This window comes from Cryptomeria japonica, chromosome 7 (assembly GCF_030272615.1).
Source record: "Cryptomeria japonica chromosome 7, Sugi_1.0, whole genome shotgun sequence".
In the NCBI taxonomy this organism is placed as follows: domain Eukaryota; kingdom Viridiplantae; phylum Streptophyta; class Pinopsida; order Cupressales; family Cupressaceae; genus Cryptomeria; species Cryptomeria japonica.
In genome coordinates, this window is record NC_081411.1 from 659110339 (window position 1) to 659124713 (window position 14375).

Sequence of the window (14375 nt, forward strand, 5' to 3'; positions counted from 1 at the left end):
TAATCCTCCCCCCATTTAAATTCATTCTTCTAATCTCATAATTAGTTAAAACAAATGAAATCATGATTTGTTGAGATTAATTATCTTTTTCAAATATTTGAATTTCTAAATTCAAATGAGCACATGGCTCCTAACTTTTAACCACCTAACCTAACCATCCCCTAACCTAACTCATTCTATCTAATCCTAGGGTCTACCTAACCCTGTCCTCTTTTATCCTACCTCTTATGGGTTGGATATTCTCCCCTTCAGACACATGGCACTTTTGCCACATGTCTCCTCCCTTGGATACTTTCCCTCTCATGAGAAAGGCTCCTTGACACTTGTCACCACAAAGATGACAAGTGTCCCTTCCTCCAACCTCTTCCCCAACTTCCTCAATCTTGACCCTTGATATCTTCATATCAAATCTGGACCGTCGATTCCTGCCACCTCAGCTTTGGCCTTGGAATTCCTATAAATACCCCTCATTTTGGAGCAATGAGGATCCCTTGCATTCATAGTCTTAGCATAATTACTCTAGGCAATTTCATTTCAATCATCTAGCATATTTAGCATATTGGATTAATCATGCTTTTCATACCATTTGCATAATCATGAAGTATCTACTCAACTCTTGAGTTGCCACTTTGGAGGTCATTACTCTGCTGAGAGACAAAAATTCTTCAACCTTCAAGGTCCTCAAGAATAGAGGAAGATGGTACATCTCAAAGAAGTATTTGGTTTGCATTTGTTTAGCTTTCTATTTGCTTCATAATTTCATTATGTTGTCTCATCTATGTGTATGCTTGTTTCATTTAACCACATATTTAGCATCACATTAGTTGGCACCCACCGTGGGGCCTAGCCCCTTTGATCTTTAACAAGTTTGCTTGCAGGAAATCTCATTGATAGGTTGATTAGCTCTTTTGGTGCGCAGATTAGCTCTCTCGGGCTCCCAATTAGCGTTCTTGGTCTCTATTGTAGCAACCCGACACCTCAAATGGTGTTTATGGGGATTTCTCAACTCTATTTTTATGTTTTTTCATACTTTAGCGTTTTCAGTTTATACCTTAGCATTTCTGGTATGTCTTGTAGTGTTTTTGGTCTATCTGACAGCGTTCTCAGTTGGTTTGGCAGCATTCTTGGCCCATTTAGTAGCGTTCTCGGTCAATTTTGCAATGTTCTTGGTGTTCATAGTAATGTTTTTGGTTAATTGGATAGCGTTATTGGTCCATTTGATAGCGTTCTTGGTCAATTTGATAGCATTTTTAGTTTTTCATGGATTTTTCTAATGTTGTATTCTGCATTTCTTATTTCTGCTTCTGGACTGTCATTTTCCCGAACCTAAGTTGTTGTTTGTTGGTTTTGCAGGTACTTATTCCGCTGTGAAAGACCAAAGTCATAAACCATTTCGTCGTCAAAGATTACAATATAAACTACTAACTTTGTTTGCAGCTGTGAGATTTTGCACTTATTTTTGATAAATTAGCACATAGACTAATTATAATGGAAATGAACAAACATGTCTTATGCATTTTTGATGATAGGCTAGTATGCTCTCACCTTTCTTAGGTGATCAGAAAGCTAGGCTCATCTTTTCTTTTAAATAGTGCATGTCTTTAGCGGGCCTGCCCTTTCGAGGAGCCTATAAGGCCAAATCCATTAAGGTCGGTGAGAGGGGAATGACCCAAGTGGGAACGACCAATGCCAAGTACTCCAACCCACTATAAAATAAATGTGATTTGATGAAAATCAAGTCAACGACAGTGCTCGGTAATAGCTCTCCTTCGTACCTTCGGGTATATCAAACCTTGGTTTTCAAGGCTGGGAGACCTCTTAATTGAGTTTATACCCTGACGTGCCGAATAGATCCCTTACTAGTTCCAATTAAAATTAGAAGCTACCCGGTTTACCTCTGAACATTATTAAATTCTTAGTGCATAGAGGGGGAGAATCTCTCCTTAAGACACTCACCATATGTCCCTCTTGAGCATATGTGTGAACTCCCCTTTTGAGACCTTTTTGCTAGGCTCATAAAGGGACTCCACTAGCTCTCGCAAAGGCAAAAACGTGGGCACCCTTTAGGGGGTGACAAGGCTATGTGAGCTGACAGGGTACCAAGTGTGGGCTAAGAACTAATAATGAAGCCAATCTCCTTAGGATAGACTAAATGATGTGTTTTCAATTGTTCAAAACCCGTGAAAACTTGGGCTTTCTTTAAAGCTTCTTGAACATGCACTTTATGTGTCCTTTGGGACAAAAGTACAATCTAAATTTTGTGTTTGTAAGTCAAGTCAAGATATCATCCATTGAAATACAACAAAAATTGCAAACTCAAACTTTAAATTGTCAAATTTACAAGTTTCATAGCAGATTAGCAATTTCGGTCCAAATAGTAGCTCTCATGGTCCAAATAGTCGCTCTTTTAGTCCACACAGTAGCTCTTTCGATCCAAACAGTAGTTCTCACGGTCCAAACAGTCTCTCTTTCGGTCCAAACAGTAGCTCTTTCGGTCCAAACAGTAGCTCTTTCGGTCCAAACAGTAGCTCTCACAGTCCAAACAGTCACTCTCACAGTCCAAACAATCGCTCTTTAAGTCCAAACAGTCGCTCTTTCAGTCCAAACAGTAGCTCTTTTAGTCCAAATAGTAGCTCTCATGGTCCAACCAGTCACTCTCACGGTCTAAACGTCGGCTCTCTTGGTATGAATGTTAACTTTCTCATATTTCAACATTAACTCTTCAAGGTCGAGCTTGCTAGGTATAAGCATCAATTTTGTCAGTCTACACATCAACTCTTGGAGTCAAAACAACCATTGTCTAAGTTCCAACATCATTATTTTAAACAACAAAGTTTCTGGTCTAAACAGGAGAGTTTCTAGTTCAAACAACAACTCTCTTGGTCTCAACTGCAGAGTTCCTAGTCTAAACAATAGAGTTTCTGGTCTAAACAACAGAGTTTCTAGTCCAAACAACCGCTCTCTTGGTCTAAACAATAGAATTCCTGGTCTAAACAACAACACTCTTGGTCTAAACAGTAGCTCTTCTGGTCTAATCATCAGCTCTCTTGGTCTAAATGCCATAAGCAACAACTCTTTTGGGTTGAATGTCAAATTGCTCATGTTTCAACACTAGATCTCCTAGTTTGCACTTGCTAGGTCTAAATATCAATTATCTGAGTCTAAAAATAAAAAAGTTGGGTCAAAATAACAATCTCCTAAGTTCAAACACCCAATTTGTTGAGTCTAAACATCATTGTTTTGATCTTTAGAGTCACTACATTGAAGAGTAGCATTTTTGGTCTGTCCCTCAACGTTTTTGGTCAATTTGTCAGTGTTTCTGATCAATATAGCAGTGTTTCTGGTCATTTTATCAATGTTTTTGGTAAGTATAGTAGCATTTCTAGTCTGTTCCTTGCGTTCTTGGTCAGTTTGTCAGCATTTCTGGTCAGTTTGTCCGTGCTTCTGGTCAGTATAACAACATTTTTGGTCTATTCCTCAACGTTTTTGGTCATTTTGTAAGCGTTTTTGGTTAGTATAGCAGCATTTATGGTCATTTTGTTAGCGTTTCTGGTAAACTGCACTAAAATCAGAAAATAAAACCAACCCATTTCTCAGACAGTCAAACATAGAGATTAGGTCATCTTCTCAGGTCACTCGGTCGGCTTATCTTCTGTCAAAACAGATTCAAGACTAGACACACTAAAGGTTCTCAAGTATTCATCTCCAACAAGTTCAAGATCTAATATCTCAAAGTGCAACATCATATTTTCTTTGATAAACTGATCATTCAATCATAGTTTCTCATCAGGATCTATTATCCTTTATCACGAAACTACAACACTTGATCAGATTAACCTCATTCTCTATCATAAGATATATTGTTCCTATTGAACTTGGTCATATCAAAAATCACAAAATTTGTACTCCAAACTAAGATCTAAAAACTTGCAAACTAGCAAATACTTGAATGACCATTTCATGTCTTCTCAATCTATCATATTTACTTCAACAATTGAACACTTATTACAACACATTATAAAAGATTTAAACCTTGCAAAACATTCAGAACATGTGTATGCCTATTTTAACTAGGGCTCAGAGACAAAAGATCGAAGAAACATAAATAGAAACACTTGTAATGACTGAAGATCACGAGGAAATAACACACGAAAATGAAATACAAGAAGAAGAGATAACTGATCAACACATCAGAGAAATCAAGCAAGATCCTAAATTTGAAAAATTCATGGAGAAAATATTGGAGGGTGAAAAAGAAAAATACTTCTTAATGTTAGCAAAATTTGGTGCTAAACTTCTCCAAGATTTTGACGTGAACAATTTAAGACAAAGGGGAATATCAAGTGACACTTACAATGACAATGAGAAAAATGAAGAAATTTTCAGTCACAAAAAGGATGACACAAGAATTCCTAATAATACACGCATTCATGAGGACACACAAAGAACTAATGATGATACAATAAGGAATTGTGATGATACAGGAAGAGATCATGATCACACAAGAACTCATGATGATATGAGGAGAAATCATGTTGATAATCTTCTCTTTGCTCTCACACAGCAAATACAAAATCTCCAAACGCAATTCCATGATATACAATGAGGATCCCTTGCATTCATAGTTTTAGCATCATTACTCTAGGCATTTTCATTTCAATCATCTAGCATATTTAGCATATTGGATTAATCATTCGTAATAATCATGCTTTTCATACCATTTGCATAATCATGAAGTAGCTACTCAACTCTTGAGTTTCCACTTTGGAGGTCATTGCTCTTTTGAGAGCCAACAATTCTTCAACCTTCAAGGTCCTCAAGAATAAAGGAAGATGGGACATCTCAAAGAAGTATTTGGTTTGTATTTGTTTAACTTTCTATTTTCTTCATAATTTCATTATGTTGTCTCATCTATGTGTATGCTTGTTTCATTTAACCACATCTTTAGCATCACAGTACTAATAGTCATTTTTGGATTGTAATGCAAACCCCCACTGAAAAGTGGAAGAGGTTGGCTTGTCGCCTACATTTGGCTTTGTATTATTGTCCTCCCACTGCATAAGCGATAGAGTGATTGTAATTTCCATTCATATCCTCTCGTTGCATAAGTGGTAGAGTTGAAATGTAATTTCTTTGTTGTCCTCCCACTGAATAAGCGGTGGAGTTGATAGTGAATTTCATTTCTAGTCCTCCTGCTGCATAAGTGGTAGAGTGATTGTTCTTCAGTTTCTTGCATCATCCTTGGCTGGTTTACCGCCAAGTGATTTTAATATTCTCCATATCCCGCTGATATGTTGAAGGGGTTGGCTTGCCACCCAGATATTGTAATCAGTTTTTAAGTTTGGATCTAACGATCCCTTATGCACTATATGCTCTCACCCTCCCAGGTTGGGCTCTCGGTGATCAAAAGGTGTTAGGGTTCCTTTCAGTTGGTTTAGATTGCATTATTCTAACCCTAACGGGTGATTGGTGTGTTTGTAAAATTGTTAAAATAAAAAAAATTTTGCTGGGGATATTACAACCTCATCTTTGAATTTTACTCATAATTGAGCACAAATAAGTGTGTAGCTTCAAACATAGAATTCTCTGAGTTGATCTTTGTTAATTTCTCTTGTTTGAAACTCTTAGATCACAACTTGGTTCTTTGATTCCTCTATCACTTTCCTACTAGATACATGATTTGCCACTTTTTTTTATAGTGAAACTTATGTAGCAAGGTGGCACCAATTGAAATTATAGCATAATGCCCCATGCACATGGGATAAGGTTCATAGGTCTAATTTATGAAATGATGTTACTTTTAATTTCACCTTAGAATTGGATGCTTTGGTATGAAAGATGTAAATGACCACCTTCAAATGTGTGAGGCGTGAAGATATAAGCTTACAAAGTCAATGCAACCCTACACATGGACTTGCCTAACACTAGCAATGTCTTAAGTGACATTAACTTTTGGAACAAAGTTTTAATATATGACACATAATTAACTGTGTTTCTTAAGTCATAACATAATAATGTATGAAATACACAATCAAACATGTAATTATGACACCCTTATAATGATATGATTAAATTATGAAGAAAAATGGATAAAGCAATGATAAAACATGGCTAGGTTACTATTAATTGGCCTAAATACAGTATATGATGATGAAAACAAACATAAAAATTTGTGAAAGACTAAAAAATATACATTAATATTTTTTGGTTTACATAAGATTGCATATAGACATGTGATGCTCTTAAATTAGATACCTTGGATAATTGAAAAATGAGATTTGTCACTTGCATATAGACTTTGAGCTAAAGGAAAACCAAAATAATTTGCCTTATTTGTGGGAATCCATGTAGAATCCTTAATATTTCTACTTTTCCATTTCACTAATTATTCTTCATAACTTTTATTTATATGTGAACTCTTAGAATCCTACCAAATTATTTTCAAAATTTCTACCTATTGTTTTGGTATTTGTGCCATACAATTTATAGTTGTGTTTCCTCTTTATAATATTCCTTGATCTTATTTGTCCAAGTCTACAACATTAAATACCAATAACATTCAAAAACTTTTTGTAACTTAATATTATTTGAATATTTTCTTACAATCCTATAAGGTCCAAATTTTCTCATCTTCAACTTATTATATGTTCCCTATGGAAACCTTTTTGTTCTTAAATGTTTCATCACCTACTTCAAACTCCTTATGTCTCCTTTCTAATTATCCTTCTACTTGCACTTGGAATTCATCTTTTCTAACTTCCCCATTCAATCCTTTCATATGTACTTTAGCACTCTGTATTTACCATACTCTAATATTCCTCAAATATAATACATTTCTTGGTTTTTGACCATATATTATCTAAAATTATGTTTTTATGTATACTTTTATTTACTAAATTATTATATGCAACCTCTCTTGCAATAATGTTAAATTCTAGAATTACCTATCGATTTGTTTATGGATGATGTGATCAACTAAATTTTTTATTTTCCTTCATCTTTTTCATAATTTCTTCCAAACTACCAAACAAATTTAGTGTCTCTATTTGAAACCGTGTTTCTAAGCAATCCATCCAATGTTAAAGCCTCCTAAAAAAATAAATCAATTGTATGCATTACATCATTATTTTTCTTACATGATATGAAATTTTCTATCCAACAAAATCTATCAACTACCACAAAAACTTAAACAAATCCTTTATATGTTCTTAGTATGTCTGATTTAACATGTATGCTCAAATCATCCCAAGATTTTGTTAGGGTTTGGACAAGCCAAAGCATTAAACAATATAAAATATAATACAAACTAAAGAGGTAAAAATAACATTTCATAATAACATAGATTAAACATGGTTCACCCAAAGTGGATTGCATCTACAGAGATATAGCAATCCACTTTTTAATTATCAAGCAAAGAGAAAATTATAATATATGATGATTTCACATTATACAACCACTTATTTATCAAGCCTTTTTGGTAGTTACAAAGGTCAGTTACATGGCCCCCTACACTCCATTATTAATCGATTTGAGGAGAAATGTGGCTAACAAAGTCACCAAAAAATGAAGCTCAACAACATGATCAATCACCACATACCAACAATCTCCCACTTGGAGACTAATCCTATAGCAAAATTGTTGCACCTATAGATCCCACTGGATTAACACACCTAGACTTGGCTTTTTTTTTTCATTGCCACTATTATCATGCTTGAAGGCCAACAAAAATTGAGTAGGAAATCACTTTCTCTTGAGTTAATACGTTGGTTAACATATCTATAAGATTCTGGCAAGTTTGTATGTTTTCTAGCTTCAACTGTCTATCCTCTAAAATTGATTGTATGAAATGGTACTTGAGTTGTATATGTATAGTATTAGAGTGAAATGTTGATTTCTTTGCAAGATGAAAATCACTCTCACTATCACTATACAATATGTTATTCTCATGTTGCTTGCCCTATTCCTTCATAAACCTTTATAACTGAATCATCTCTTTACTAGCCTTTGTAGCAACAATATACCCTGCTTCTATTGTTGAGAATGTAACAACCTTTTATAATCATGAAATCTAACTGATTGTTGTTCCACCTATATAGTGAACACATACCTTGTGGTGCTCCTCTTACTATCAATATCTCCTTTTAGATTTGAATCAATGTTTCCTTATAGAGTAGAGTTGGAACCTCCAAAACATAATGCTTGAGTAGTGGTACCTCTCAAATACCTAAGAATCCACTTTACTACATTCCATTGCTCTTTTCTAGGATAGTTCATATACTTGCTCACAACTCCCACTACATGTGAAATATTTAGCCTTGCACACACCATGGAATATATCAAGCTACCAATTACTGAAGAGTATGGAACCTTGGACATGTAGTCCATAATGTCTAGGGAAAGGTGTACTAACTAATTTTGCATCATGCATCTAAAATCTTTTCAACATCTCTATGTAATCACTTTGAGACAATGTTAATGTGGGATTTTTCCTATCTCTAGTTATTCGCGTCCCAAGGATTTGTTTTGTTGTGTCCAAATCCTTTATAGAAATGACTTTGTTAATTTCTACTTAAGTTTAGTTATATGCTACATATTATATCTGACAACAAGCATGTATCAACATATAATAACATGGTAATATAAATATCATTATCCAATCACTTAAAAATAAGCACAATGATTAGAATGACATCTGTTGTAACCTTGTTCAATCATAAAACTATCAAATTTTAAATACCACTATTGAGATGCTTGATTCAGTCCATACAAGCTCTTATTTAGCGTGCACACTAAGTCCTCCTTACCTTTGACCTCATATCCTCGTGGTTTCCACACATTTTAAAATCTCTTCCTCCAAATCTCCATGGAGAAAATTTGTCTTTACATCTAGTTGATCAAGATGCAAATCTTTTATAGCCACAAGACTTAGAATAACTCTAATTGAAGTCATTTAACAATAGGAAATTTTTTTTCATCAAAATCTATACCTTTCTTCTAGAAAAACCTTTTACCACAAGTATAGCCTTAAATATTTTTTTATGCTTCCATGTTCTTTCTTCATCCTTGTGGAGGGGAAAAAGCAAGACTGGGTAACTAGGACCTAATCCCACTTTAGCCAACACATTGGGAATACGAAAGAGTCTAGGGAGATAGATCACTTTGGCAACTTCTTGTGAGGAAGAGAGAGCCAAGGATTATCTCTTAGGGTTTCTATTCCTCTTGTTGTAAATGAAGGTAAGATATGAAAGATTGATCAACTAGACTAAGAGATGAACAATGAAGGGTACATAAACTGAAATTGAAGAAACTTGCAAATCTGAAACTGAGGTACTAAGATAAAAGAAGGGGGAGTAATTTGGATGTGTACTTGATGCTAGAAAATTGAGCCAATTTGACTAGGACCAGGGTGCCACGCCACTGTCCCTAAGAACCTGACAAAAAGCTGCAACTGAAAGGCTGAAATTTGAAGGTCCTAAACTTGCAACCTGCCAAAAATCACCTAAAAGTGGGGGACCAGGGCACCACACCCCTATCCTTGACATTTTTGAGAAATTTTGAGACTTCTGGGTAGTGCCTGTGTCTTTTCTTGAGCTGAAAGTCCTCCGGGGTACATGTTTTTGCACCTGCAATTGAAAAGAGAGGGTTTGGGTGGCTATATAGGGTTTTGCCTTAGTCAAACCTCTGTGTTGGTGATTTCCACCTGCACAAATAGTCGATAATGTACTAAAAATGTGTGTGCTAGAACCTTGTGTGTATGCAAGATCCTAAAATGAATGCAAACAATCTAGAGCAACCCTAAAGAGTAAACCCTAAAATGCTTGTAATTGACAAAGTAAATTCTCTAAAACAATGATGAAAAGTGATCTAAAGAATTAATGTAAATATGTAAATTGATGTAATGAAGCTCATGCAAAGACATGAAAATAACATGAAACCATACCCAACCCCTAAGGGAGGGGTACAAGCCAATTGTTAGTTAGCGATCTCCTATTATTCTTCAATGTCTTCAAGGCTCCTAATTGACGATGAATTCTTGATGAAATGCTTGATGAATGTTGTTGAATATTGTTGAAGACTCCACATAGGCTTCTCTTTCACTACATAGAAGGTTCCTTGTGCTCCAAAAACCTGCTCTTAGATTCTTAGACCCGATAGATAGATGCCTTCAAATGAAGAAAGTGAACTCTTATGTATGAAACCCTAGATCTTAATTTCATCTTTAGGCCAACTTAGAGATTGAATTTCCCACCAATTTCTTGGGGTTAAGAATTATAATATCGTAGGATTATGCTCCCAAAATTTTGGGATTTAAAGTCGGTGACCTTGTGCACTTTGCACATGGTCTGACCAACTTTTCACCAAATTTTCAGGGTCATTAGATATGATGATATTAGATAAAATCTTAAAGTTACAGCTGATTTCAAGATTTTTTGATATGCGAAATTGGGCCTTAAAGGTCGAAATAGGACATAATTAGGGTTTATGATTTAGTGATTTATAAGAGGAATAAAATAAAAAGGGGCACACTTAGGGTAAAGTGCCCAATTTTATGATGTGGGGAGTGATAAAATATGACTTTAGATTTAATTTAATTAATTAATTAAATGCTCAAAGGGAAATTACAATGCAAGATGCAAACACTCTAAGGCGGGTGCTAAACTAAGTGTGAAATTGTACCACCCTAGAAAGGGTGTACAATTTATGACACTAAATTTAGCTCCCACTTTAGCGATCATATGAAACTGCGTGCATATGCAAGCTAAAGTAAAGGAACATAAACATTCATGAAAAAGGATATATCCACAAGTTGTTGGATGAAGTCCCCAACGATATCTACAGTACATAGTTAGGAACTGCACCCTGCAAAATCACATGTTAGATAAAATCACAAAATCACCTAAATGATTACTAAGGAAGGTGATGAAAATTTGAGGGTAGCTATATGCCCCCTCTGTTTCGGCTTGCTAATTTAGTGAGTTGAAACATGGTATCATGTTTACCACGTCGAATTGTGAAAAAATATTGATGAAAAATGCTCCCAAGAAGATTTGATACAAGATAAAAAAAAACTAATGGAGAATAGTTTGGTAAGAAAGAGGACTAAACCTCAATTCCAACACAACAAAGAGTGTGAGGATTTGAGAGCTCTCTAACACAAGATGAAAGATTTAAATGGAAACAAATGCAACTCCATAAAGGAAATTGGAAGAGATATAATTCAAAAATGCAACTCCATAAAGGAAATTGGAAAAGAATGGAGGATTTAAATGACATCAAAGAGATTATTTATAGCACACTCTTCTAAAAGAAGGCAAGAGATCCTCATTAGGGATATGCACATGCACAAAATATAAGGGTTTATTATAAAAGATACTACTCAATGAAGAAAAGAAATTGATGAATGATCAGAGACTTCCAACACCAAGGAGGAGGTCTCAATTAAGGATACGTACTTAAGATCCCCATTAGAGATGGTTGTTCCAATATGAGAGAAGGAATTCAAATATGAATACACCTCTACAATCAATAAGAAATCCTTATAGAAGACACTACTTCACAAAGGGGAAATTTTAATCTTAAGAAGGAGAGATGTTTGAAATCACTCTTACCCCAATATATAGGGAGAAGAGATGAGATAGAAATAGGCTATTATGCTGATTCCAAAAAGTTTGCACGTGAAATTGTACCATCATGACTGACAATGATCCCCCAGTAAGTGAGCTACCAATGTCACATAATGATGAGCAACATAATAGCCATCAATATTATTTAAATACATGATAGATTGAATGAGGTATTTGAATATGACATGTTAAATGCTCTACTATAAGTGATATTAAAAATACGTATAAGATGGTGAATGTTAAAAAGTCTTTAGAAAGAGAGAATTTTATAGGAGAAGAATAGGCCACCCAGTCATACTTTTCTTGCACACAAGAGATCTTAGGAGAGGGATAAGTGTAGCTCATTAGAGCCTTATTCCTAGAAGAAGGGATTTTAGAATGAGTAGAAGATAAAGTCTCATAAGGGGGATTATAAATCTCTTGAGGAGATTCATAAAGAGATTTGTTCATCACCAAGATTTCCTTATGAGGGGGATGAGTGTTGAAAGAAGTAGAAGATGATTTAATTGAGGTGAGGTCATCATCACTACTAAATATAAAATTCACATTGGATGGTCTTTTAGATTCTTTGGTGGGCTTAGAAGGATTATATCCAAGTCCAAATGAAGCTTCATGTGTGTTATGTTCTAAAGGAACTTTAATTCCTTGTTCATTTGTGCTACAACCATTGCCACTATAGCCACTCTTAGCTGAAATGTGAAAACCAGGACCATAAAGGGATGCTAAATCAAAAAGAGATGGTGATGCCTCGTAGGTCTCAGTGCTATATGAATTAGAGGAAGGATTTGAAGAATTATTTGAATTAGAAGTAGCCACAAAGTGGTTACTTAGTTGTTTAGACAAAGTGGGTTTCTCTTTAGGTTCCTCCTTAGATTTCTCATTCTCAGTCTTAAATTCTTTCCGAGATACTCTATACTCTCCTACAAAAGTAGGGTTAAAGTCTAGAGATCCCCAATCATCATCTGAGAGCACTCCTTCGGGAGAAAAGATATCCTCGGGAGGAGATTCCAATTGAGTAGAAGAATCAGGATTACTAGAAGGAACAAGATCATCAAATGAAATATATGTATTTGAAGAAGTAGAAGGATTGGGATAAGAATGGGAAGTAGTTGTTCAAGAAGATTTAGATTTTAATGGATCTTGAAGATTGGTATCAGCTAACAAGGTATATGTCTTATTGTTATAAATGAACTTGACTTGCCTATGCAAAGTTGAGGGGACAACTTGCATGCTATGAATCCACGGTCTCCCTAATAGAAGGTTATATGTCAAATTACCAGGCATGACATGAATAGGTGTAGATAAAGTAACAGGACCTACCTGAACAGGCAAGGTTATGATACCTAAAGATTGTTTAGCAACATTATCAAAGCCTAGAATAGTAAGAGAAGTAGGTTCGATGAGAGAACGATCGACATTAATCTTATTCAATAAGTCTACACCACAAACATAAAGGTCAGATCCATTGTCCACAAGGGTTCGTCTTATAGCACTATCATTGATAATAACCACAATCATAAGAGGATCATATTGATGTTGGATTTCATGAGAAGGTAACTCATCTTATGTGAATACAATTTGAGCTTTGGGTTTGTTTGTAGGATCAATCAAAGAAGCCATGTTATTAGGTGTCACTGCAAGTGGGACATCTAAGTTTTTCAAAGCATATTGTAACATCCCATGATAGGTAGGTGAAGTTTGAACCAAATCCCAAATAGAAATCTTGGTAGGAGTAGCTTTAATTTGTTCAATGGGATCATACTCCTTAGTAAGAGTTTGTGATATACAAGGTGCTTGCGGAAGAGTAGGTTGAGAGGGAGGAAGTGAAGTAGGGATAAGAGGAGGAGGAATAGGTTGCATATTGTTTCTTGTGTTGTAGGTATGAGAAACCGCCTTATAATTCTCTCCAGTGATTTCTTTAGCATACTCATAAGGGCTCTTAGTAGGATAACCTCCATGCACAGTAATATCAGGTTTCTTAGGAGTGCAAAAAGAATCATTCGCATAACCACCTTGGACCACTAAGATAGGATTACATTGAGAACTTTGAGAAGGACAAGCACCTTGAACTATGAAGAGGGGTTTATTAGGTGTTTCATTCACATGTATCACGTTGATTGAAGATGGTTTAGGAATATCAAAGGTGTCCTTATGAATTTTAGAAGAAGAATGAACAAGATTGTTGGAAGAATTATTGATAGTCTCTTCTTGCACTAAAATGTTATCATGGATAAGATCAATTTTAGGAGATAGACTAGAAGTAGACATTGATGTTTTAGAAGAAATAATATTAGTAGGAAAGGTCATATCATCCTCTATCATCAAAGGATCTACATATGGAATAGGCTCTCTAGGAGAAGGATCAACATTACTCTTTAAAATTTAACCTTTGAGAGGGAGACCTTTAAAAGAGATGTTAACAATATTACCTTGAACTAGGGAACCAAGTTGGGGAGAGGGATATGCTTTATTTTTAGAGGGAGAATGATTGAGATTCATGGAAGGTGAGATACTATCAAGAGAATTCTCAATCACAATTTCATCTCCTTGGGATAGGGTTATCTCATGGAGTAGAGAATAATCAACACCTTCTTCTAATGGTTCATCCCAAATAGTATTATAAATACCTTGCACAAAGATGTCCTTATTGTTATTGCCAATTTTGGGAGAAGGGATAGCATTGTTTATTAATTATTTGTCCTTAGGGAGGAGAGTATAACTACATGTGTTTAAATCATCCTCTTCTCTCAA